The sequence below is a fragment of the Rattus norvegicus genome, chromosome 19 (assembly GCF_021556685.1).
Source record: "Rattus norvegicus strain SHRSP/BbbUtx chromosome 19, alternate assembly SHRSP_T2T, whole genome shotgun sequence".
In the NCBI taxonomy this organism is placed as follows: Eukaryota; Metazoa; Chordata; class Mammalia; order Rodentia; family Muridae; genus Rattus; species Rattus norvegicus.
In genome coordinates this window covers 47,969,953-47,994,628 of record NC_141552.1, presented here as the reverse complement: position 1 = coordinate 47,994,628, position 24,676 = coordinate 47,969,953, and the positions used below count along the sequence as shown (strand labels likewise).

The 24,676-nt window shown below is 40.9% G+C and overlaps 1 long non-coding RNA gene across 2 annotated transcripts in view; it reads left to right on the top strand.

The window, feature by feature from the left end:
- Nucleotides 1-1,803: 1,803 nt before the first annotated feature.
- Nucleotides 1,804-24,676, top strand: part of LOC147999432 (uncharacterized) — a 163,066-nt gene continuing 140,193 nt past the window's right edge. The window contains exons 1-2 of one of the 2 annotated variants that reach the window (XR_015644111.1): nt 1,804-2,088; nt 13,896-14,005. This is a non-coding gene — a long non-coding RNA (uncharacterized LOC147999432). The remainder of the gene's footprint in view (nt 2,089-13,895; nt 14,006-24,676) is intronic. The other variant, XR_015644112.1, reaches the window with a different exon arrangement.

The following is a 24,676-nucleotide window of genomic DNA, read 5'->3' as shown; positions in this document are numbered from 1 at the left end:
ATAGAATGTTCTATAAATATCCGTTAAGTCCATTTGGCTCATGACTTCTCTTAGTCTGTCTACATCTCTGTTCAATTTCTGTTTCCATGATCTGTCCATTGATGAGAGTGGGGTGTTGAAATCTCCCACTATTATTGTGTGAGGTGCAATGTGTGTTTTGAGCTTTAGTAAGGTTTCTTTTATGTATGTAGGTGCCCTTGTATTTGGGGCATAGATATTTAGGATTGAGAGTTCATCTTGGTGGATTTTTCCTTTGATGAATATGAAGTGTCCTTCCTTATCTTTTTTGATGACTTTTAGTTGAAAATTGATTTTATTTGATATTAGAATGGCTACTCCAGCTTGCTTCTTCTGACCATTTTTGGAAAATTGTTTTCCAGCCTTTCACTCTGAGGTAATGTCTGTCTTTGTCTCTGAAGTGTGTTTCCTGTAGGCAGCAGAATGCAGGGTCCTCGTTGCGTATCCAGTTTGTTAATCTATGTCTTTTTATTGGGGAGTTGAGGCCATTGATGTTGAGAGATATTAAGGAATAGTGATTATTGCTTCCCGTTATATTCATATTTGGATGTGAGGTTATGTTTGTGTGCTTTCATTCTCTTTGTTTTGTTGCCAAGACGATTAGTTTCTTGCTTCTTCTAGGTTATAGCTTGCCTCCTTATGTTGGGCTTTACCATTTATTATCCTTTGTAGTGCTGGATTTGTAGAAAGATATTGTGTAAATTTGGTTTTGTCATGGAATATCTTGGTTTCTCCATCTATGTTAATTGAGAGTTTTGCAGGATACAGTAACCTGGGCTGGCATTTGTGTTCTCTTAGGGTCTGTATGACATCAGTCCAGGATCTTCTGGCCTTCATAGTTTCTGGCGAGAAGTCTGGTGTGATTCTGATAGGTCTGCCTTTATATGTTACTTGACCTTTTTCCCTTACTGCTTTTAATATTCTTTCTTTATTTTATGCGTTTGGTGTTTTGACTATTATGTGATGGGAGGTGTTTCTTTTCTGGTCCAATCTATTTGGAGTTCTGTAGGCTTCTTGTATGCCTATGGGTATCTCTTTTTTTTAGATTAGGGAAGTTTTCTTCTATGATTTTGTTGAAGATATTTACTGGTCCTTTGAGCTGGGAGTCTTCACTCTCTTCTATACCTATTATCCTTAGGTTTGATCTTCTCATTGAGTCCTGGATTTCCTGTTTGTTTTGGACCAGTAGCTTTTTCTGCTTTACATTATCTTTGACAGTTGAGCCAATGATTTCTATGGAATCTTCTGCTCCTGATATTCTCTCTTCCATCTCTTGTATTCTGTTGGTGAAGCTTGTATCTACAGCTCCTTGTCTCCTCTTTTGGTTTTCTATATCCAGGGTTGTTTCCATGTGTTCTTTCTTGATTGCTTCTATTTCCATTTTTAATTCCTTCAACTGTTTGATTGTGTTTTCCTGGAATTCTTTCAGGGATTTTTGCGATTCCTCTCTGTAGGCTTCTACTTGTTTATTAATGTTTTCCTGTGTTTCCCTAAGGGAGTTCTTCACATCTTTCTTGAAGTCCTCCAGCATCATGATCAAATATGATTTTGAAACTAGATCTTGCTTTTCTGGTGTGTTTGGATATTCCATGTTTGTTTTGGTGGGAGAATTGGGCTCCGATGATGCCAAGTAGTCTTGGTTTCTGTTGCTTGGGTTCCTGCGCTTGCCTCTCGCCATCAGATTATCTCTAGTGTTACTTTGTTCTGCTATTTCTGACAGTGGCTAGACTGTCCTATAAGCCTGTGTGTCAGGAGTGCTATAGACCTGTTTTCCTGTTTTCTTTCAGCCAGTTATGGGAACAGAGTGTTCTGCTTTCGGGCGTGTAGTTTTTCCTCTGTACAGGTCTTCAGCTGTTCCTGTGGGCCTGTGTCTTGAGTTCACCAGGCAGCTTTCTTGCAGCAGAAAAGTTGGTCTTACCTGTGGTCCCGAGGCTCAAGTTCGCTCGTGGGGTGCTGCCCACGGGCTCTCTGCGGCGGCAGTAACCAGGAATACCTGTGCCGCCTCTTCCGGGAGCTTCAGTGCACCAGGGTTCCAGATGGCCTTTGGTGTTTTCCTCTGGCGTCCGAGATGTATGTACAGAGATCAGTCTCTTCTGGTTTCCCAGGCTTGTCTGCCTCTCTGAAGGTTTAGCTCTCCCTCCCACGGGATTTGGGTGCAGAGAACTGTTTATCCGGTCTGTTTCCTTCAGGGTCCGGCGGTGTCTCTGGCAGGGGTCCTGCCGCTCCTGGGCCCTCCCCCACGGGAGCCCAGAGGCCTTATACAGTTTCCTCTTGGGCCAGGGATGTGGGCAGGGGTGAGCAGTGTTGGTGGTCTCTTCCGCTCTGCAGCCTCAGGAGTGCCCACCTGACCAGGCGGTTGGGTCTCTCTCTCACAGGGTCTGGGAGTAGAGAGCTGCTGCGGGCCGGGATCCGAGGGTGTACCCCATTTTTTAATAGTATTATTTGGCTCTCTGAGGTGTAACTTCTTGAGCTCTTCGTATATTTTGGATATTCGCCCTTGATCGGATATAGGATTGGTAAAGACCTTTTCCTAATCTGTTGGTTGCCGTTTTGTCCTAATGACAGAGTCCTTTGCCTTGTAGAAGCTTTGCAGTTTTAAACGGCCCCAGTTGTCGATTCTTGATTTTAGAGCATAAGCCATTGGTGTTTTGTTCAGGAAATTTTCCCCAGTGCTCATGTGTTCAAGATTCTTCCCCACTTTTTCTTCTATTAGTTTGAGTGTATCTGGTTTGATGTGGAGGTCTTTGATCTACTTGGACTTAAGCTTTGAACAGGTCAATAAGAATGGATCAATTTGCATTCTTCTACTTGCTGACCTCAAGTTGAACCAGCACCATTTGCTGAAAATGCTATCTTTTTTCCATTGGATGTTTTTAGCTCCTTTGTCAAAGATCAAGTGACCATAGGTGTGTGGGTTCATTTCTGGGTCTTCAATTCTACTCTACTGATCTATCTGCCTGTCTCTGTACCAATATCATACCGTTTTTTTTTTTTAATCACTATTGCTATGTAATAATACCTCTTGAGGTAAGGGATGGTGATTCATCCCTCAGAAGCTCTTTTATTATTGAGTATAATTTTCGCTATCCTGGGTTTTTTGTTATTCCAAATGAATTTGCAAATTGCTCTTTCTATCTCTATGAAGAATTGAGTTGGAATTTTGATGGGGATTGCATTGAATCTGTAGATTGCTTTTGGCAAAATGGCCATTTTTACTATATTAATCATGCCAATCATGAGAATGGGGGTTCTTTCCATTTTCTGAGATCTTCTTCAATTTCTTTCTTCAGATACTTGAAGTTCTTTTCATACAGATCTTTCACTTGCTTGGTTAAAGTTACACCGAGGTTTTTTATATTATTTGTGACTATTGTGAATGGTGTCCTTTCCCTAATTTCTTTCTCAGCCTGATTATCCTTTGAGTACAGAAAGCCCATTGATCTGTTGACTTCATTTCAGCATCTAATGAAATGATCATGTGTTTTTTTTCTTTGAGTTTGTTTATATAATGGATTACGTTGATGTTTTTCTCTATATTGAACAATCCCTGCATCCCTGGGATGAAGCCTAATTGATCATGCTGGATGATCGTTTTGATGTGTTCTTGGATTCAGTTTGCAAGAATTTTATTGTGTATTTTTGCATTGGTATTCATAAGGGAAATTGGTCTGAAGTTCTTTCTTTGTTGGGACTTTTTGTGGTTTAGTTATAAGAGAATTGTGGCTTTGTAGAAGGAATTTGGTATGCTTCGTCTGTTTCTATTTTGTGGAATAGTTTGGGCAGATTAGTATTAGGTCTTCTATGAAGGTCAATAGAATTCTGCACTAAGTCCATGTGGTCCTGGGCTCTTTTTGTTTGGGAGACTTTTAATAACTGCTCCCATTTCTTTAGGAGTTATGGGGTTGTGTAGATGGTTCATTTGTTCTTGATCTGACTTTGGTACCTGGTATTTTTCTAGAAAATTTTGTTTCCTCCTGATTTTCCAGTTTTGTTGAATATAGGCTTTTGTAGTAGGATCTGATGATTTTTTTAATTTCCTCAGATTCTGTTGTTATTCTCACTTTTCCTTTCTGATTTTGTTAATTTGGATACACTCTCTGTGCCCTCTGCTTAGTCTGGTTAAGGGTTTATCTATTTTGTTGATTTTCTCAAAGAACCAGCTCCCAGTTTTGTTGATTCTTTGTATAGTCCGTTTTGTTTCTACTTGATTGATTTCAGCCCTGAGATTGATTATTTCCTGCCTTCTACTCATATTTTGTGTATTTACTTCTTTTTGTTCTAGAGCATTTAGGTGTGCTGTCAAGCTGCTGATGTATGCTTTCTCCTGTTTCTTTCTGCAGGCACTCAGAGCTATGAGTTTTCCTCTTAGCACAGCTTTCATTGTCTCCCATAAGTTTGAATATGCTGTGCCTTCATTTTCATTAAATTCTAAGAAGTCTTTAATTTCTTTCTTGACCAAGTTGTCATTGAGTAGAGCATTATTCAACTTCCATGTACTCGTGGGTGTTCTGTCATTATTATTGTTATTGAAGACCAGCCTTAGTCCATGGGATCTGATAGGACGCATGGGATAATTTCTAGCTTCCTGTATCTGTTGAGCTCTGTTTTGTAGCCAATTGTATGGTCAGTTTTTGAGAAGATACCATGAGGTGCTGAGAAGAAGGTATATCCTTTTGTTTTAGGATGGAATGTTCTATAAATATCTGTTAAATCCATTTGGTTCATAACTTCTGTTAGTTTCTCTATGTCTCTGTTTAATTTCTGTTTCCATGTTCTGTCCATTGATGAAAGTGGGGTGTTGAAATCTCCTACTATTATTGTGTGAAGTTCAATGTGTGATTTGAGGTCTAGTAAGGTTTCTTTGATGAATGGAGCATGCATATTTTGGATTGAGATTTCATTTTGGTGGATTTTACTTGTGAAAAATATGAAGTGTCTTTCATTATCTTTTTTGATGACTTTTGGTTGAAAGTTGATTTTATTTGCTATTAGAATGGCTACTCCAGCTTATTTCTTCAGACAATTTGTTCAGAAAGTTGTTTTCCAGCCTTTTACTCTGAGTTAGTGTCTGTCTTTTTCTCTCAGGTGTGTTTCCTGTATGTAACAAAATAATGAGTCCTCTTTACGTATCCAGTCTGTCAGTCAATGTCTTTTTATTGGGGAATTGAGTCCATTTATGTTGAGAGATATTAAGGAATAGTGATTGTTGCTTATTGTAATTTTTTGTATTTAGAGGTGGAATTATGTTTCTCTCTCTCTCTCTCTCTCTCTCTCTCTCTCTCTCTTTAGTAGAGAGATCACTTTCTTGCTGTTTCTAGCATTTCCTTTTCCTCCTTGTCTTGGAGTTTTCCATGTATTATCCTTTGTAGGGCTGGATTTATACAAAGTTATTGTGTAAATTTGTTTTTTTCATGGAATATCTTGGTTTCTCCATCTATGTTAATTGAGAGTTTTGTTGGATATAGTAGCCTGGCTGGCATTTGTGCTCTCTTAGGATCGTCTGGCTTTCATAGTCTCGGTGAGAAATCTGGTGTAATTCTTATAGGTCTGCCTTCATATGTTACTTGACCTTTTTCCTTACCTCTTTTAATAGTCTTCCTTTGTTTGTGCATTTGGTGTTTTGACCATTATGTGATGGGGGGAATTTCTTTTCTGTTCCAATCTATTTGGAGTTCTGTAGGTCTCTTTTATGTTTATGGCATCTCTTTATGTTAGGGAAGTTTTCTTCTATAATTTTGTTAAAGATATTTACTGGCCCTTTAAGTTGGGAGACTTCACACTCTTCTATTATCCTTAGGTTTGATATTCTCATTGTGTCCTGTCTTTCCTGGATGTTTTAGGCTAGGAGCTTTTTGCATTTTACATTATCTTTGACGGTTATGTTGACATTTTCTATGGTATCTTCTGCCCTGAGATTTTCTCTTCTATCTCTTATATTCTGTTGGTGATTGTTGCCTCTATGACTCCTCATCTCTTCGCTAGGTTTTCTATCTCCAAGTTTGTCTCCCTTTGTGCTTTCTTTATTGTTTCTGTTTCCATTCTTAAGTCCTGGATGGTTTTGTTCAGTTCCTTCACCTCTTTGGTTGTGTTTTCCTCTACCTCTTTTTTTTCACATGGTTTTTGTATTAACTTGAGTATTTCTTATTTACATTTTGAGTGTTATTCCCTTTCCCGGTTTCCGGGCCAGCATCCCCCTAACCCCTCCCCCTCCCCTTCGTTATGGGTGTTCCCCTCCCCACCCTCCCCCCATTGCCGCCCTCCCCCCAACAATCACGTTCACTGGGGTTTCAGTCTTGGCAGGACCAAGGGCTTCCCCTTCCACTGGTGCTCTTACTAGGATATTCATTGCTACCTATGAGGTCAGACTCCACGGTCAGTCCATGTATAGTCTTTGGGTAGTGGCTTAGTCCCTGGAAGCTCTGGTTGCTTGGCATTGTTGTACATATGGGGTCTCGAGCCCCTTCAAGCTCTTCCAGTTCTTTCTCTGATTCCTTCAACGGGGGTCCTATTCTCAGTTCAGTGGTTTGCTGCTGGCATTCGCCTCTGTATTTGCTGTATTCTGGCTGTGTCTCTCAGGAGAGATCTACATCCGGCTCCTGTCGGTCTGCACTTCTTTGCTTCATCCATCTTGTCTAATTGGATGGCTGTATATGTATGGGCCACATGTGGGGCAGGCTCTGAATGGGTGTTCCTTCTGTGTCTGTTTTAATCTTTGCCTCTCTCTTCCCTGCCAAGGGTATTCTTGTTCTCCTTTTAAAGAAGGAGTGAAGCATTCACATTTTGATCATCCGTCTTGGGTTTCATGTGTTCTAGGCATCTAGGGTGATTCAAGCATTTGGGCTAATAGCCACTTATCAATGAGTGAATACCATGTGTGTTTTTCTGTGATTGGATTACCTTACACAGGATGATATTTTCCAGTTCCAACCATTTGCCTACGAATTTCATAAAGTCATTGTTTTTGATAGCTGAGTAATATTCCATCGTGTAGATTACCACATTTTCTGTATCCATTCCTCTGTTGAAGGGCATCTGGGTTCTTTCCAGCTTCTGGCTATTATAAATAAGGCTGCTATGAACATAGTGGAGCACGTGTCTTTTTTATATGTTGGGGCATCTTTTGGGTATATGCCCAAGAGAGGTATAGCTGGATCCTCAGGCAGTTCAATGTCCAATTTTCTGAGGAACCTCCAGACTGATTTCCAGAATGGTTGTACCAGTCTGCAATCCCACCAACAATGGAGGAGTGTTCCTCTTTCTCCACATCTTCACCAGCATTTGCTGTCCCCTGAGTTTTTGATCTTAGCCATTCTCACTGGTGTGAGGTGAAATCTCAGGGTTGTTTTGATTTGCATTTCCCTTATGACTAAAGATGTTGAACATTTCTTTAGGTGTTTCTCAGCCATTTGGCATTCCTCAGCTGTGAATTCTTTGTTTAGCTCTGAACCCCATTTTTTAATAGGGTTATTTGTTTCCTTGCGGTCTAACTTCTTGAGTTCTTTGTATATTTTGGATATAAGGCCTCTATCTGTTGTAGGATTGGTAAAGATCTTTTCCCAATCTGTTGGTTGCCGTTTTGTCCTAACCACAGTGTCCTTTGCCTTACAGAAGCTTTGCAGTTTTATGAGATCCCATTTGTCGATTCTTGATCTTAGATCGTAAGCCATTGGTGTTTTTTTCAGGAAATTTTTTCCAGTGCCCATGTGTTCGAGATGCTGCCCTAGTCTTTCTTCTATTAGTTTGAGTGTATCTGGTTTGATGTGGAAGTCCTTGATCCACTTGGACTTAAGCTTTGTACAGGGTGATAAGCATGGATCTATCTGCATTCTTCTACATGTTGCCCTCCAGTTGGACCAGCACCATTTGCTGAAAATGCTATCTTTTTTCCATTGGATGGTTTTGGCTCCTTTGTCAAAAATCAAGTGACCATAGGTGTATGGGTTCATTTCTGGGTCTTCAATTCTGTTCCATTGGTCTATCTGTCTGTCCCTGTACCAATACCATGCAGTTTTTAACACTATTGCTCTGTAATACTGCTTGAGTTCAGGGATAGTGATTCCCCCTGAAGTCCTTTTATTGTTGAGGATAGTTTTAGCTATCCTGGGTTTTTTGTTATTCCAGATGAATTTGCAAATTGTTCTGTCTAACTCTTTGAAGAAATGGATTGGTATTTTGATGGGGATTGCATTGAATCTGTAGATCGCTTTTGGTAAAATTTTCCTCTAACTCTTTAAGGGATTTTTATGTATCCTCTTAAAGACTTCTACTTGTTTACTTGTGCTGTCCTGTATTTCTTTAAGGGAGTTATATATATCCTTTTTAAAGTCTTCCATCATCATCATAAAGTGTGATTTTAAATCTAAATCTTGCTTTTCCTATGTGTTTGAATATCCAGTATTTGCTTTGGTGGGAGAACTGGGCTCTGATGATGCCGAGTAGTCTTGGTTTCTGTTGCTTAGGTTCCTGTTCTTGCCTCTTGCCCTCAGGTTCACTCTGGTGTTGTCTTGCTATATCTGACAGTGGCTTAACCCTACTGCAGACCTGTTTGCCTGTTTTCTTTCAGCCAGTTTTTGGAACAGAGTGCTCTCTCTGCTCTCAGGTGTGTAGGCACTCCTGGTGACTGGCTTTCATCTGCCAGCACAGGCAGGAATGGGAGGTGTCCTACCCCTGACTGCTCCTAGGTCCCTATGCCCAGGGGTCACAGATGGCACTAGACGATTTCCTCATGGGCCTGTAATGTGGGCAGAGGGTAGTTTCCTCTGATTTTTCAGGAGTGTCTGCACGTCTGAGGATCCAGCTCTCTCTCCTCATGGGACTTCTGGTATACAGTTTTGAAAGTGTCCCGAGAATGCAGAAGCCATGGAACCCTCTTGTCTGTGTGCTGGATAGTTTTTATTTATTTATTTATTCATTTATTTTATGCTGGACCATTTTACACTAATGTGACACAAGTTAAAATCATCAGAGAGGTGGGAGGAATGCCACCATGAGATTGGCTGTTGGCAAGCCTTTAGGGCATTTTTAAAATTAGTAATTGATGTGGGATGCTCCATCTCATTGAGGGTGGTGCCACCCCTGGGCTGCTGGTCCTGGTTCTGTAAGAAAGCAGGCTGATCAAGCCAGTAAGCAGTCCTCCTCCATGGCCTGTGAATCAGGTCCTGCCTCCAGGTTTCTGACCTGCTTGAGTTCCTGTTCTGACTTCCTTTGATAATGAGCTGTGATGTAGAAGTAGAAGCTGAATAAACACTTTCCTCCCTAAGTTTCTTTGGTCATGATATTTCACCACAGCAACAGTAACTGTAATATAGCCTTGTTGGTTTGACCTCTCTAGTTTGCCTCTTCTCATCTTAAAATTTATATTTATTTATATGCATTTGTGTCACTGTAGGAATATAAGTATGTGAATATACTCCTGGACACAAGAGGGAGTTGGGGGAACTGAAGTACTGTCTCTGCAAGAGTAGTGTGGGCTCTTATCCTGTGGGCCCCTCTTTGCTCTTTCTATTTAGTTTTCATCACAAGCTTTCTTTACTTCACTAGTGTCTGTTTACCACCACTCCCTGGCTCCTTCAGCATAGCTGTAGTCATTTCGTTCCATGCCCACCAGCTATTTCATTGTTGCTATAATATGCCTCACAGTCATTCAGAGTAGGGTCATTTTAACCGCATATCCTGTTATATTGTGTATGTTATGAGGTTTGTTAATCTTAAGAAATTCCATAACTGCATGCTTTACATAGGACCCATCAAATTAAAAGTCAATGTGAATTGTTAGGTCTAAAATGGCTTGAGTCAGGGCCAACCACCAGGCAGCACTTCCAGCACCTGCATATGAGCTTATTGTGGGTTTTTTTGTGGTTTTAGCCTTTAGAAGCTGGACTGAGAAGTGTCCAGTGAGCAGCTTTGAGCCTGAACTTTGAGCAGCTTTGTTGCCCTGGTTGATCATTTTTTTTTTTTTTTTGGGTTCTTTTTTTTGGAGCTGGGGACTGAACCCAGGGCCTTGCGCTTCCTAGGCAAGCGCTCTACCACTGAGCTAAATCCCCAACCCCTGATCATTCTTTAGGGTGTGTGTTCAATAAACCATCCCTGTCTGACTGAGTTGGCGTTCCCCTGGTTTGCACGGTGACTCCTGGACACCAACACTGTCTATCAGCCATCTACCTTCTGCTCTATCTGCGTTACGGACAGTGAGCTCCACTTTTCCAGTCTTCCATTCTTAAGTTTGTGCTAATAGGACACTCTAGGAAGGTGGTTCCTCCCAGAGTTATTGCAGCCCATTTACATCACAAATAACCCCAGGGCAGGAAGGGATTATCAATCTCCCCTTGCCTTCTTATCTTCTTGACTAAGATAGTCTTTCCTTTCTGCCAGCCTTGTGCTAATTAACTATTTCTTTACCTTTCCCTTCACTACAGGAGTCCTTTTGCTTCTAATCTTTATCCCCACCGTCCATTAGAATCTATGGTCCTGTCATTTTATTTCCTTAACCGTTCCCAAACTCCTTTAGGCTTTTGGCTAACATAATAGAATGTAGTTAGGTCACCTAACAAATTTCCCACACTCTAGGTTCCCTCCTTCCACTTCCCATTTGTCTGTGGTACCATTCCTGTGGCAGGTTCATCTGGCATTCATTTAGTAACAGTCAAGACCAAAGATACAGGGAAGGAGTGTGGTGTGTGTGTGTGTGTGTGTGTGTGTGTGTGTGTGTGTGTGTGTGTCTATGATTGATGTGCCAACTAAGACCACATCCTGTTTGTCCTTGTCCAAAGATACAGGGAAGGAGTGTGTGTGTGTGTGTGTGTGTGTGTGTGTCTATGATTGATGTGCCAACTAAGACCACATCCTGTTTGTCCTTGTCCCTTTGGGGAGCAAATAATAACACCATCCTGCACTCCCAACCATTACTATCCACTCACATAAAGTAGCCGACTTTTCAGTTGCACAAAACAGTTGGAGGACAATTGGCCCAGAAGGGGTCTACAAAGAACTTGAGCGCCGAAGGTGGTTGTGGGAGCGCAGTGGTAGCTCCGCAGGCTCATGGGAAATGTAGTGCGATTGTCTGCAGCATCGCGGAGCCCAGGTGAGGGAGCGCGAGAGCACTTGCCTAGCTCTCTGGGTTGTTTCAGGTCAGGCTGGTGGTAGAGAGCACCTCGGAAGGGAAAACTTCTCCTGTGGCGCGGCCTGTTTTTGACGAGGGCAGCAGGTAGCAAACTTTCTCCCATTAGCTCCTTGCCTGCTGTCCTGGCCAGCAAGAAGCGACCCAGATCGTGCAGGGTGCAGTCAGTGGGTCGCAGGGTATTGGGTCACTGGGAACCCTGGTCCAGTCTCTTGTCCTTGTGTCTGGCAGGGGATGGGAGCCTGGGACTGTCTGTGTCAGCTGCCCTTTTTGAGGTTGGAGATGGGCACTTGCTTTTAAGACTTTTCAGCCCGTGTCAATTCCGTGAAACAGGCATATCTGTGGCAGTTCAACTGCAAGTCTCCCTACCCTTTTTTGATCAATCCTGCATTTGGGGTGGGATGATGTCTGCCTGTGGTTTTGATCAATTTCATTGAACATTTGCTCCAGCTGTATACTAGGCATGCAAGACTGTGACCTCAAGTAGATGAGTCTTCTTTCTGAGTCCACAATATGGAGGAGGGGAAGGGAGAAGGAGAGGGGAACCAGGTGGAGGAGGCAAAAGGTACAAAGACGGTGGGTAACCAAAATGTCTGGATTATATAAGAGTTTTTCGGGGAAAGAGCAGCTCAGCCCCTAGGGAAGAGGAAGAATATGCCAGCCGTACTCTGTGACAGGTAGGGACTGAGGGATGCTGGGAGAACCTGAAAGTTAGGTTCATTTTGACATATTAAATAGGCATCTCAGCCATTTGTTCCAGTTTTTGAAACGTAACACTTGTATCACTTGATTTCTCGTATTAAAATATATATGTATGTATGTATATATTCTTTCTATCTTTTTAAATAAATTAATAGTCACTTTAATAAAGATAATAATTACTTTACCTGTGTTGCTTCATCTGCTCTGTTTTCTTTTTTTTAAAATAATGATTATTTTTATTTTATGTGTATGGGTATATTGCCTGCATGCGTGTCTGTGGACCACCTGCATCTGTGGTGTCCAAAGAGGACAGAAGAGGGAGCCAGATTCCCTGGAGCTATAGTTAATGAATGGTTGTGTGCTATCATGTGGGTGGTAGGACTTGAACCCAGGTCCCCTGGAAGAACGTCAGTGCTTCTAACCACTGAGCGATCTCTCCAGCCCCAGCGCTCTGTTTTCTGATTCAGGCATGGACACAGCACGATTGCTGCTTGTGGTTCTTCTATTTAACACGATGTATTGAGAGTTAGCCAGTAGCCAAGCCTTTATATCTCCATGCTCCCCTTACCAAGACAACGTGCCTAGGCTGGGCTAACTGGAATACTGCCATGGCTTCCATCCCAGTAAATAGCGATCTTACTTATGTCACATGGCAGATGCATTCCAAGCAACAGTGCACTGATTCCTCCCTTTTTCATGTGTGAGTAATCACCAAGGCCTACCAATACCATGCAAATTTTTCTTTAATCCTTTCCTGCTCCTTTCTTTTCCTTGTATACCTCCAGTGTAAATCAGGTCAGTATTTCTGCTTGCCGTGGGTGGATCAGAGGGCTTCTCACTATTCACCATGCTACCCTGCTGTCCGACCATTCTGGCTTACGTATCTCCAAACGTGCTCTGTGTGCTAGCTAACTGAACTAATGCTATTTTTCTTCTATCCCTAAATTATGACTAGTAATTTGAGTTTTGATTGTGCCCCAATTATTTTGAAATACAATTTTACTTAAGTTATTTCACTTGTTAAATTTAAAGTAGGCAGCATTGGACTGGAGGATCAGTGAACATTTATTGCAATAAAAAATTTGTGCCAGCTGGGCATGGTGGTGCATATTTGTGATCTCAGCACACAAAGGCCGAGGCAGGATAAATGTTGTAAGTCTGAGGTCAGTGAGGCCTGCATGGTGAGAGACTGTCTTAATGACAAAAAAAAAAAAAAAAAAAAAAAAAGGAAAAAAAAATTGCAAACTGGGCATGTGGACACACACCTGTAATGCCAGCACTTAAGAGGTAGAGGGCAGGAGTACCAGAAGTTCAAGCTCATCCTCAGCCTTCTAGTAAGTTGGAGGCTAGCCTGGAATACATGGAATCCTGTCTCAAAACAGAACAACAGCAACAGCAACAGCAACAATAAGAACAACACAGTTGATCACCCTCAAGTTATGCCTGTATTTCACTACTGGACACTTCTGTCTTCCCTTTACTCTTTATAGCTCACTGAATACCTTGTTTTAAAATGAGTCTATGGTGTTCTGATCCTTCTAGTTTGAAATCCTCCCAACTCTTCCAGTTAACATCGAGCTTGTGTTTTGATCTTTAGTTATGCCACAAGCAGTAGCAATACTATTAGCAGTTAGTCATATGAAGTTACATCATAGTGTCTCATTGGTTAGTGTGTGTTTCTTTTACTCAGCTAAGTTAAAATCATGCACAAAGCCATGAAGTGTTTTACAGCATATGCTCAGGGCACTGAGGCCATAGTAGACAGATATGCTTACTTACCAACATTCATTTATTCCTTCTGTATATTTCCTGGGCATGCAGTGTCTGTGGTATCCATTTCCACCATCGCTGTGGAGGACTTAAGGTAACAGATGAATCATCTTGAATTGTGTTATGTTCTGAAGTTTTCTATGTTTTTATTTTTTTTACCTTTCTAGATTATTGAAAAGGAAACTAAAGTTGTTTTAAATATCACAGACATTTTATAAACTATAGAATATATAATTAACATTACAATTGTTCCTTCAGGAGTTTTAAGATTTATATGTTTTCTTTACAGAATCACAATAAATATCAATCATAAAGGTGATCTGAAACTCAATAAAATGGAGAAGTCCTTAAGGACAGACAATAAAGCCAGGCTTTTTACTGAAACATGAAGACACTCAGGTGAATGTTATATTTACTTGAATGTACCTGCTAATATATTAAGATATTATATTAATACTTTGAAGTATAGCTAAAAGGTGTGATTGTTTAGTGATGTGTTGCATTCATATTGAATATATATGTGTAGGTTCTGCTAGCTTTCTATTTGTGTGGTAGCCTCGTCTGTACCTTGAATTCCTTGTATTGTTATGCTTTCACCTAGAGCATGCTGCCTGTATATTAATAATAACATCACATAGATTTTTTCAGTTGACAAAGCAAATTTAACATTATATATTTATTATGTTTAATTCTCTAAGCTAGAAAACTAACATCTTGAGAGGTTAATGTCTCTTAATATTGTTATAGGATTGGAGTCACCCAGAGATTAATCATGGCCATAAATGAGTTTTAAAGAGAGACTTTTTTTTGTTTTTAGATACTGGTACCCAGAGTGATTGGGACCAGGTCTGTTTTTTAGAGCACTCCCAAGATGCAGCCCCTAGGCATATCAGCCCAGGGCTTATAAAGTAAAAAAAGAAAAAAAAGCTATAAGATTACATGTTATCTGTCTATGTGTAGGCAGGGTCTAACACATATTTTTTATTTTTATTTTTTCTTTATTAACTTGAGTATTTCTTATTTACATTTTGACTGTTATACCCTTTCCCGGTTTCCAGGCCAAAATCCCCCTAATCCCTCCTCCTCCCCTTCTATATGGGTGTTCCCCTCCCCATCCTCCCCCCCATTACCGCCCTCCCCCCCAACAATCACATTCACTGGGGGTTCAGTCTTAGCAGGACCCAGGGCTTCCCCTTCCACTGGTGCTCTTACTAGGCTATTCATTGCTACCTATGAGGTCAGAGTCCAGGGTCAGTCCATGTATAGTCTTTGGGTAGTGGCTTAGTCCCTGGAAGCTCTGGTTGCTAACACATATTTTTAAGATATATGTCTTGCAGTCATTAGGCAGAGTAAGCAAGTTTGATTACAGAAGCAGAAATAGCAGTTGTTGTCTTAGGATCTTGGAAGAACAGCCATTTTAGAAGATCAGTCAATTTAAGAATAGTTTTCAATGCTAGAGAAAAAATGGGATGTGAGCTGCTCTATAAAAGGTAGAGGCTTACATGTTAGAGGCTGTTTTTACTTTCTGGTCTCTCAAGCATACTATGCTTGCATTTTAAATGTAATGTTAACCATCATAATATAAACTAGTAAATAGTTGAATTTTTTCTATATCCTAATATAATCTATCTTAGTTAGGGTTTCCATTGCTGTGAAGGGACACCATGACCAAGGCAACTCTTATAAAGGCAAATGTTTAATTGGGGCTGCCTTACAGATTCAGAGTTTCAGTTCATTATCGTCATGATAAGAGCACGGCAGCTTCCAGGCAGACATGATGCTGGAGGAGGAGCTGAGAATGCTGCATCTCAAATGGAAGGTAAACGGGAGAGACTGGCATCCTCAGGCGGCTAGGCAGAAGCTCTCTTCCACAATGGGTGGAGCCTGAGCATAGGAAGAAAGCTCCAAAGCCCAGCCCCACAGTGACACACTTCCAATACCAAGGTCACACCCTCTATAGCACTTCCCGTTGACCAAACATATTTACAGATAATCTTTCTTCTTCTCCTCTTCCTTCTTCTCTTCCTCTTCCTTTTTTTTTTTTTTTAGACAGGGTCTTCCTATGAGCCCTGGATGTCCTGAAACTTGCTCTGTAGACCAGAGTACCATTGAATTCATAGAGATCTGACTACCTCTGTCTCCCAAGGGAATTAAAGGGATGTGCCACTACACCTGGCTTTTCTTTTCTTACCATTTCAATGTTTCAAAGTACTTTGATTATACGATATAAAATATTTTCCGGCCTGGTCAGGTGGGCACTCCTGAGGCTGCAGAGCGGAAGAGACCACCAACACTGCCCACCCCTGCTCATATCCCTGGCCCAAGAGGAAACTGTATACGGCCTCTGGGTTCCCGTAGAGGAAGGCCCAGGAGCGGCAGGACCACTGCGTCTGAGACACTGCCAGAACCCGAAGGGACCTACCGGATAAACAGTTCTCTGCACCCAAATCCCGTGGGAGGGAGAGCTAAACCTTCAGAGAGGCAGACACGCCTGGGACACCAGAAGAGACTGCACTCTACACACATCTCTGACGCCAGAGGAAAACACCAAACGCCATCTGGAACCCTGGTGCACGGAAGCTCCCGGAAAGGGCAGCGCAGATCTTCCTGGTTGCTGCCACCATGGAGAGCTCATAGGCAGCACCCCACGAGCAAACTTGAGCCTCGGGACCACAGGTAAGACCAACTTTTCTGCTGCAAGTGACCTGCCTGGTGAACTCAAGACACAGGCCCACAGGAACAGCTGAAGACCTGTAGAGAGGAAAAACTACACGCCCGAAAGCAGAACACTCTGTCCCCATAACTGGCTGAAAGAAAACAGGAAAACAGGTCTACAGCACTCGTGACACATAGGCTTATAGGACAGTCTAGCCACTGTCAGAAAGAGCAGAACAAAGTAACACTAGAGATAATCTGATGGCGAGAGGCAAGCGCAGGAACCCAAGCAACAGAAACCAAGACTACATGGCATCATCGGAGCCCAATTCTCCCACCAAAGCAAACACAGAATATCCAAACACACCAGAAAAGCAAGATCTAGTTTCAAAATCATATTTGATTATGATGCTGGAGGACATCAAGAAAGACGTGAAGAACTCCCTTAGAGAAACACAGGAAAACATAAACAAACAAGTAGAAGCCTACAGAGAGGAATCACAAAAATCCCTGAAAGAATTCCAGGAAAACATAAATAAACAAGTAGAAACCCATAGAGAGGAGTCACGAAAATCCCTGAAAGAATTCCAGGAAAACACAATCAAACAGTTGAAGGAATTAAAAATGGAAATAGAAGCAATCAAGAAAGAACACATAGAAACAACCCTGGATATAGAAAACCAAAAGAAGAGACAAGGAGCTGTAGACATGAGCTTCAACAGAATACAAGAGATGGAAGAGAGAAACTCAGGAGCAGAAGATTCCATAGAAATCATTGACTCAACTGTCAAAGATAATGTAAAGCAGGAAAAGCTACTGGTCCAAAACATACAGGAAATCCAGGACTCAATGAGAAGATCAAACCTAAGGATAATAGGTATAGAAGAGAGAAGACTACCAGCTCAAAGGACCAGTAAATATCTTCAACAAAATCATAGAAGAAAACTTCCCTAACCTAAAAAAGGAGATACCCATAGGCATACAAGAAGCCTACAGAACTCCAAATAGATTGGACCAGAAAAGAAACATCTCCCGTCACATAATAGTGAAAACGCACAAAATAAAGAAAGAATATTAAAAGCAGTAAGGGAAAAAGGTCAAGTAACATATAAAGGCAGACCTATCAGAATCACACCAGACTTTTCGCCAGAAACTATGAAGGCCAGAAGATCCTGGACAGATGTCATACAGACCCTAAGAGAAAACAAATGCCAGCCCAGGTTACTGTATCCTGCAAAACTCTCAATTAACATAGATGGAGAAACCAAGATATTCCATGACAAAACCAAATTTACACAATATCTTTCTACAAATCCAGCACTACAAAGGATAATAAATGGTAAAGCTCAACATAAGGAGGCAAGCTATACCCTAGAAGAAGCAAGAAACTAATCGTCTTGGCAACAAAACAAAGAGAAGAAAAGCACACAAAAATAACCTCATATCCAATATGAATATGACAGGAAGCAATAATCACTATTTCTTAATATCTCTCAACATCAATGGTCTCAACTCCCCAATAAAAAGACATAGATTAACAAACTGGATACGCAACGAGGACCCTGCATTCTGCTGCCTACAGGAAACGCACCTCAGAGACAAAGACAGACACTACCTCAGAGTGAAAGGCTGGAAAACAACTTTCCAAGCAAATGGTCGGAAGAAGCAAGCTGGAGTAGCCATTCTAATATCAAATAAAATCAATTTTCAACTAAAATTCATCAAAAAAGATAAGGAAGGACACTTCATATTCATCAAAGGGAAAATCCACCAAGATGAACTCTCAATCCTAAATATCTATGCCCCAAATACAAGGGTACCTACATACGTAAAAGAAACCTTACTAAAGCTCAAAACACACATTGCACCTCACACAATAATAGTGGGAGATTTCAACACCCCACTCTCATCAATGGACAGATCATGGAAACAGAAATTAAACAGAGACGTAGACAGACTAAGAGAAGTCATGAGCCAAATGGACTTAACAGATATTTATAGAACATTCATTCCTAAAGCAAAAGGATACACCTTCTTCTCAGCTCCTCATGGTACTTTCTCCAAAATTGACCATATAGTTGGTAAAAAAACGGGCCTCAACAGGTACAGAAAGATAGAAATAATCCCATGCGTGCTATCGGACCACCACGGCCTAAAACTGGTCTTCAATAACAATAAGGGAAGAATGCCCACATATACGTGGAAATTGAGCAATGCTCTACTCAATGATAACCTGGTCAAGGAAGAAATAAAGAAAGAAATTAAAGACTTTTTAGAATTTAATGAAAATGAAGGTACAACATACCCAAACTTATGGGACACAATGAAAGCTGTGCTAAGAGGAAAACTCATAGCGCTGAGTGCCTGCAGAAAGAAACAGGAAAGAGCATATGTCAGTAGCTTGACAGCACACCTAAAAGCTCTAGAACAAAAAGAAGCAAATACACCCAGGAGGAGTAGAAGGCAGGAAATAATCAAACTCAGAGCTGAAATCAACCAAGTAGAAACAAAAAGGACCAAAGAAAGAATCAACAGAACCAAAAATTGGTTCTTTGAGAAAATCAACAAGATAGATAAACCCTTAGCCAGACTAACGAGAGGACACAGAGAGTGTGTCCAAATTAACAAAATCAGAAATGAAAAGGGAGACATAACTACAGATTCAGAGGAAATTAAAAAATCATCAGATCTTACTATAAAAGCCTATATCCAATAAAACTTGAAAATCTGCAGGAAATGGACAATTTCCTAGACAGATACCAGGTGCTGAAGTTAAATCAGGAACAGATAAAGCAGTTAAACAACCCCATAACTCCTAAGGAAATAGAAGCAGTCATTAAAGGTCTCCCAACCAAAAAGAGCCCAGGTCCAGACGGGTTTAGTACAGAATTCTATCAGACCTTCATAGAAGACCTCATACCAATATTATCCAAACTATTCCACAAAATTGAAACAGATGGAGCACTACCGAATTCCTTCTATGAAGCCACAATTACTCTTATACCTAAACCACACAAAGACACAACAAAGAAAGAGAACTTCAGAGCAATTTCCCTTATGAATATCGATGCAAAAATACTCAACAAAATTCTGGCAAACCGAATCCAAGAGCACATCAAAACAATCATCCACCATGACCAAGTAGGCTTCATCCCAGGCATGCAGGGATGGTTTAATATACGGAAAACCATCAACGTGATCCATTATATAAACAAACTGAAAGAACAAAACCACATGATCATTTCATTAGACGCTGAGAAAGCATTTGACAAAATTCAACACCCCTTCATGATAAAAGTCCTGGAGAGAATAGGAATTCAAGGCCCATACCTAAACATAGTAAAAGCCATATACAGCAGACCAGTTGCTAACATTAAACTAAATGGAGAGAAACTTGAAGCAATTCCACTAAAATCAGGGACTAGACAAGGCTGCCCACTCTCTCCCTACTTATTCAATATAGTTCTTGAAGTTCTAGCCAGAGCAATCAGACAACAAAAGGAGGTCAAGGGGATACAGATTGGAAAAGAAGAAGTCAAAATATCACTATTTGCAGATGATATGATAGTATATTTAAGTGATCCCGAAGGTTCCACCAGAGAACTACTAAAGCTGATAAACAACTTCAGCAAAGTGGCTGGATATAAAATTAACTCAAATAAATCAGTAGCCTTCCTCTACACAAAAGAGACACAAGCCGAGAAAGAAATTAGGGAAATGAAACCCTTCATAATAGAGCCAAATAATATAAAGTACCTCGGTGTGACTTTAACCAAGCAAGTAAAAGATCTGTACAGTAAGAACTTCAAGACACTGAAGAAGGAAACTGAAGAAGACCTCAGAAGATGGAAAGATCTCCCATGCTCATGGATTGGCAGGATTAATATAGTAAAAATGGCCATTTTACCAAAAGCAATCTACAGATTCAATGCAATCCCCATCAAAATACCAATCCAATTCTTCAAAGAGTTAGACAGAACAATTTGCAAATTCATCTGGAATAACAAAAAACCCAGGATAGCTAAAACTATCTTCAACAATAAAAGGACTTCAGGGGGAATCACTATCCCTGAACTCAAGCAGTATTACAGAGCAATAGTGATAAAAACTGCAAGGTATTGGTACAGAGACACACAGATAGACCAATGGAACAGAATTGAAGACCCAGAAATGAACCCACACACATATGGGCACTTGATTTTTGACAAAGGAGCCAAAACCTTGAAATGGAAAAAAAAAAGCATTTTCAGCAAATGGTGCTGGTCCACCTGGAGGTCAACATGTAGAAGAATGCAGATCGATCCATGCTTATCACCCTGTATAAAGCTTAAGTCCAAGTGGATCAAGGACCTCTACATCAAACCAGACACACTCAAACTAATAGAAGAAAAACTAGGGCAGCATCTCGAACACATGGGCACTGGAAAAAATTTCCTGAACAAAACACCAATGGCTTATGCTCTAAGATCAAGAATCGACAAATGGGATCTCATAAAACTGCAAAGCTTCGTAAGGCAAAGGACACTGTGGTTAGGACAAAACGGCAACCAACAGATTGGGAAAAGATCTTTACCAATCCTACAACAGATAGAGGCCTTATATCCAAAATATACAAAGAACTCAAGAAGTTAGACCGCAGGGAGAAAAATAACCCTATTAAAAAATGGGGTACAGAGCTAAACAAAGATTCACAGCTGAGGAATGCTGAATGGCTGAGAAACACCTAAAGAAATGTTCAACATCTTTAGTCATAAGGGAAATGCAACCCTGAGATTTCACCTCACACCAGTGAGAATGGCTAAGATCAAAAACTCAGGTGACAGCAAATGCTGGCGAGGATGCGGAGAAAGAGGAACACTCCTCCATTGTTGGTGGGATTGCAGACTGGTACAACCATTCTGGAAATCAGTCTGGAGGTTCCTCAGAAAATTGGACATTGAACTGCCTGAGGATCCAGGTATACCTCTCCTGGGCATATACCCAAAAGATGCCCCAACATATAAAAAAGATACGTGCTCCACTATGTTCATCGCAGCCTTATTTATAATAGCCAGAAGGTGGAAAGAACCCAGATGCCCTTCAACAGAGGAATGGATACAGAAAATGTGGTACATCTACACAATGGAATATTACTCAGCTATCAAAAACAATGACTTTATGAAATTCGTGGGCAAATGGTTGGAACTGGAAAATATCATCCTGAGTGAGCTAACCCAATCACAGAAAGACATACATGGCATGCACTCATTGATAAGTGGCTATTAGCCCAAATGCTTGAATTACCCTAGATGCCTAGAACAAATGAAACTCAAGACAGATGATCAAAATGTGAATGCTTCACTCCTACTTTAAAAGGGGAACAAGAATACCCTTGGCAGGGAATAGAGAGGCAGAGATTAAAACAGACACAGAAGGAACACCCATTCAGAGCCTGCCCCACATGTGGCCCATACATATACAGCCACCCAATTAGACAGGATGGATGAAGCAAAGAATTGCAGGCCGACAGGAGCTGGATGTAGATCTCTCCTGAGAGACACAGCCAGAACACAGCAAATACAAAGGCGAATGCCAGCATCAAACCACTGAACTGAGAATAGGACCCCCGTTGAAGGAATCAGAGAAAGAACTGGAAGAGCTTGAAGGGGCTCGAGACCCCATATGAACAACAATGCCAAGCAACCAGAGCTTCCAGGGACTAAGCCACTACCTAAAGACTATGCACGGACTGACCCTGGACTCTGACCTCATAGGTAGCAATGAATATCCTAGTAAGAGCACCAGTGGAAGGGGAAGCCCTGGGTCCTGCTAAGACTGAAACCCCAGTGAACGTGATTGTTGGGGGGAGGGCGGCAATGGGGGAAGGGTAGGGAGGGGAACACCCATAACGAAGGGGAGGGGGAGGGGTTAGGGGGATGCTGGCCCGGAAACCGGGAAAGGGAATAACACTCGAAATGTATATAAGAAATACTCAAGTTAATAAAAAAATTAAAAAAAAGGTTATATTCAACAAAACTTGAAAATCTGCAGGAAATGGACAATTTCCTAGACAGATACCAGGTACCGAAGTTAAATGAGGAACAGATAAACCAGTTAAACAACCCCATAACTCCTAAGGAAATAGAAGCAGTCATTAAAGGTCTCCCAACCAAAAGAGCCCAGGTCCAGACGGGTTTAGTGCAGAATTCTATCAGACCTTCATAGAAGACCTCGTACCAATATTATCCAAACTGTTCCACAAAATTGAAACAGATGGAGCACTACCGAATTCCTTCTATGAAGCCACAATTACTCTTATACCTAAACCACACAAAGACACAACAAAGAAAGAGAACTTCAGACCAATTTCCCTTATGAATATCAACGCAAAAATACTCAATAAAATTCTGGCAAACCGAATCCAAGAGCACATCAAAACAATCATCCACCATGATCAAGTAGGCTTCCTCCCAGGCATTAAGGGATGGTTTAATATACGGAAAACCATCAACGTGATCCATTATATAAGGAAACTGAAAGAACAGAACCACATGATCATTTCATTAGATGCTGAGAAAGCATTTGACAAAATTCAACACCCCTTCACGATAAAAGTCCTGGAAAAAATAGGAATTCAAGGCCCATACCTAAACATAGTAAAAGCCATATACAGCAAACCAGTTGCTAAGTTTAAACTAAATGGAGAGAAACTTGAAGCAATTCCACTAAAATCAGGGACTAGACAAGGCTGCCCACTCTCTCCCTACTTATTCAATATAGTTCTTGAAGTTCTAGCCAGAGCAATCAGACAACAAAAGGAGGTCAAGGGGATACAGATTGGAAAAGAAGAAGTCAAAATATCACTATTTGCAGATGATATGATAGTATATTTAAGTGATCCCGAAGGTTCCACCAGAGAACTACTAAAGCTGATAAACAACTTCAGCAAAGTGGCTGGATATAAAATTAACTCAAATAAATCAGTAGCCTTCCTCTACACAAAAGAGACACAAGCCGAGAAAGAAATTAGGGAAATGAAACCCTTCATAATAGAGCCAAATAATATAAAGTACCTCGGTGTGACTTTAACCAAGCAAGTAAAAGATCTGTACAGTAAGAACTTCAAGACACTGAAGAAGGAAACTGAAGAAGACCTCAGAAGATGGAAAGATCTCCCATGCTCATGGATTGGCAGGATTAATATAGTAAAAATGGCCATTTTACCAAAAGCAATCTACAGATTCAATGCAATCCCCATCAAAATACCAATCCAATTCTTCAAAGAGTTAGACAGAACAATTTGCAAATTCATCTGGAATAACAAAAAACCCAGGATAGCTAAAACTATCTTCAACAATAAAAGGACTTCAGGGGGAATCACTATCCCTGAACTCAAGCAGTATTACAGAGCAATAGTGATAAAAACTGCAAGGTATTGGTACAGAGACACACAGATAGACCAATGGAACAGAATTGAAGACCCAGAAATGAACCCACACACATATGGGCACTTGATTTTTGACAAAGGAGCCAAAACCTTGAAATGGAAAAAAAAAAGCATTTTCAGCAAATGGTGCTGGTCCACCTGGAGGTCAACATGTAGAAGAATGCAGATCGATCCATGCTTATCACCCTGTATAAAGCTTAAGTCCAAGTGGATCAAGGACCTCTACATCAAACCAGACACACTCAAACTAATAGAAGAAAAACTAGGGCAGCATCTCGAACACATGGGCACTGGAAAAAATTTCCTGAACAAAACACCAATGGCTTATGCTCTAAGATCAAGAATCGACAAATGGGATCTCATAAAACTGCAAAGCTTCGTAAGGCAAAGGACACTGTGGTTAGGACAAAACGGCAACCAACAGATTGGGAAAAGATCTTTACCAATCCTACAACAGATAGAGGCCTTATATCCAAAATATACAAAGAACTCAAGAAGTTAGACCGCAGGGAGAAAAATAACCCTATTAAAAAATGGGGTACAGAGCTAAACAAAGATTCACAGCTGAGGAATGCTGAATGGCTGAGAAACACCTAAAGAAATGTTCAACATCTTTAGTCATAAGGGAAATGCAACCCTGAGATTTCACCTCACACCAGTGAGAATGGCTAAGATCAAAAACTCAGGTGACAGCAAATGCTGGCGAGGATGCGGAGAAAGAGGAACACTCCTCCATTGTTGGTGGGATTGCAGACTGGTACAACCATTCTGGAAATCAGTCTGGAGGTTCCTCAGAAAATTGGACATTGAACTGCCTGAGGATCCAGGTATACCTCTCCTGGGCATATACCCAAAAGATGCCCCAACATATAAAAAAGATACGTGCTCCACTATGTTCATCGCAGCCTTATTTATAATAGCCAGAAGGTGGAAAGAACCCAGATGCCCTTCAACAGAGGAATGGATACAGAAAATGTGGTACATCTACA